Source organism: Carassius gibelio, chromosome A9 (assembly GCF_023724105.1).
Source record: "Carassius gibelio isolate Cgi1373 ecotype wild population from Czech Republic chromosome A9, carGib1.2-hapl.c, whole genome shotgun sequence".
Lineage (NCBI taxonomy): Eukaryota > Metazoa > Chordata > Actinopteri > Cypriniformes > Cyprinidae > Carassius > Carassius gibelio.
The window spans coordinates 29,870,258-29,873,380 of record NC_068379.1 but is presented as its reverse complement, the minus strand read 5'-3'; positions in this window follow the sequence as shown (position 1 = coordinate 29,873,380).

Sequence of the window (3,123 nt, the reverse complement as noted above, 5' to 3'; positions counted from 1 at the left end):
TAGAAATGTCCACTAAGTTTATCACACCATGCAGAAAGCCATTTGACACACCCGGTTTGGTTGCTCTGGCGAGTTTGTTGCTCTCTCCCCTCCCCTTGCTTTTCTCACTGGCTAACCTTTGCTTTCCATCACAATAGAGCATATTGGAAATAGTTATACACTTAGAAAAATAGCTATTATTGAGTCATTTAGTCTCATGTCAAAATGACAAAAAAAGCACAGTATATTCCAATACTGAAAACAAAAATCATGACTGAAAAGCACTAAGACACTCCCTGTAAAAATCATGCATCTGCTCCAGCTTTCTCTTATTATCTTATCTTATTCTTGAACAATTAAAATTTTCAATGATCCAGTTCCCAAAACCTATCTAGATGATTCACTCACAAATAAGACTGAATAGATTGTTTCGAGATCATCTGACTGATGCAAATCACTGAAGGATAAGAATATCTTACACTTTAGTCCGTCACACTAACATACGGCTTCAAAACACTGAATATAGCACACAAGCCATGTCAAAGTTTTCTTAATGTTTGTGAAATATGCCTATTTTGATCACTAAGCTCCGTTTATTTTGTCATAACTGTTCTTTTTTAATTTATTTGAAAGTAATTTATTTCTGTAATGGCAAAGCTGAATTTTCAGCATCATTACTCCACTTTCTACTGTCACATCATTCTTCAGAAATCATTCTGATGTGCTGATTTGGCTAAACTAGCTCAAGGCTAAACTAACTCTTATTATTGATGTTAAAAACAATTGTGCTGCTCCTTTTTTTTCATTATTTAACATCTTTTTTGTTTTACAATGTCATAGAAGTTTTGGACAACTTGAGGGAAAAGAAAATGACAGAACGTAAATATTTGAGTGAACAAATCCTATCGGACTATTTTGTAATGAGTTTTATTGTTTTTGTCTTGTCATGCTGGTGTTCTGCCTGGGATATGCATCACAGTATGGCAAGGGGTGTAACATTTCCGTCACAAGCTTGAGGCATTCAGCCAATCACAACACACTGGATAGCTGGCCAATCAGAGCACACCTCGCTTTCCAGAGCAATGAGCTTTGTAAAGATCGACACATTTCAGAAAGGCAGGGCATAGAGGAGAAACAATAATGTACATTATGTGGGAAATAAACCACATAAACACATTTCATTCCACCAAATACACAAAATAATGTTGTTTTTAGCAACATCATATGACCCCTTTAAAATTGATCATGGAAGATGCCTGTTCTGTCCTTAAATACCCGTTCCAAACCACAGACCACCAGAAAGCTATTCCTTCCTATTAAATGTAATGGCTACTAAATTATTCAAATAACTACTTTAAGAAATCCCTTATATTTCTTTCTGACACTATTCTAACACTATTCCACCGAACAACAACGTGCAACTCCCAATAAGGAGATGGATACACAATCACAAGAATCAAGTATTTCTGAGATTTTTTTACTTACATGTTCATACATTTATTTAGTATAGATTTATGCAAATGCACAATAATACAAAAAAGGTAACATTGCAAACAATTAAAAATAAATAAATCAACGAATAAAAGGTCATTTGAAGGTGGCATACTTTAATGTTTATCAGTAGGCCACAGTATAATGGACGTAAAAGGCCAGAGAGACTCTCTGATGGTGACCATTCCAAAGAGAAACAGTTCCTTAACCCTTAAAGGCATAGTTCAACCAAAAACGAAAATGTACTCTGATGTCGTTCCAAACCTGTATGCATTTCTTTCTTCTGTAGAACATACAAGATATGAATATATATAAAAAAAAAAAAAATGTCTCAGTGTGAAAAACAGATTTCAATGACCACCAAAGCAGTTTGGTTACCAATGTTCTTCAAAAGCTCATCTGTTAAAAGTCGAACAGGTTTGGAATGACAATTAAGTGTAAAATTTATATTTGTATTAAACTGATCTAATCATCAAAGAAAAACAATGACAGGGTCCACAAAAACATTCAGTGGGCCAATTGTTTTCAGCACTGATAATGATTACAAATATTTCTTAAGCAACAGATCAGCATATTGGAATGATTTCTGAAGGATTGTGTAAATTCCAATATTTCACTACTGTTTTTTTTTTTTGGTTCAAATAAAAGCAGAATTTACTCACAAGGTACTTCTTTCAAAACATTGACACAAACTTACCAATCCCAAACTTTTGCACAGAAGCATATTTCAGTGACATGCGTCAGATATTGTAATATGTGCATTTTATACTGTATAAAATGATGCAGATACTGTAATATGGGCATTCCTAAAATAAAACCCCACTTATGATCACCGTGAAACAGTGGAAAAACACCACATACAGTACTTACTGCTGCAGTAATGTTGTCTTTTTCATTCAGGACAATAGCGTCTGCAGAACATCATGAGGTCCTCCTATGGGGTCATCCTATCAAAACCTGATGGAGGAAATGTTTTGAGAGACAGTCGGGAAATTTATAACAACAGGACAGCATTGGAAGAGCAATTGAGCCTTACGTTTTACATTAAATAATTATTCCTGCATTTTATACAGATGATTTGACATTGTAAGACACCAGTTACAGTGAACATGGTGAGGAATACTATAGACACAATGAGATTTCATCTTCAAAGATCATTTTGAGCTTTTTGGTGAAAATCTACAGGTTGTCTACAGAACTGACTAAAACATTTATTATAACACTCTTTAAACAGGTTTTCCATCAGCAACTTTCTATGACCATGTGATTTCCAGTATAAGTTTTTTTATATAGTTTTTTCATCATTTAAATTCAGACTTAAGTGCAGACATCCACTGCAAAGACTGGGAACCGTTTAAAAGGTTGGCAGTTAAAAACTACTATAAAGATTAAAGAGCCAGGAAAATGCCAGAGGGCTGTCTTTTTCCACTGTTACAGACATCCCAGCAGTCCTCCCAAAACCAGCACAGAAGAGGCAGCTGCTAAAACAGCTGAAAAATCCAACAGACTTTAGGGAGCACCAATGAGCAGTGCAGAACTAAGAAGGGCCCTGTGGCCCCAGACAACACCCATGCCATCTGTCAGAGACCTTCATAATCTCACAAGTTTATTATTAGACAGAACTCTGATTCTCAGGCCAGTCATCACAAAAAC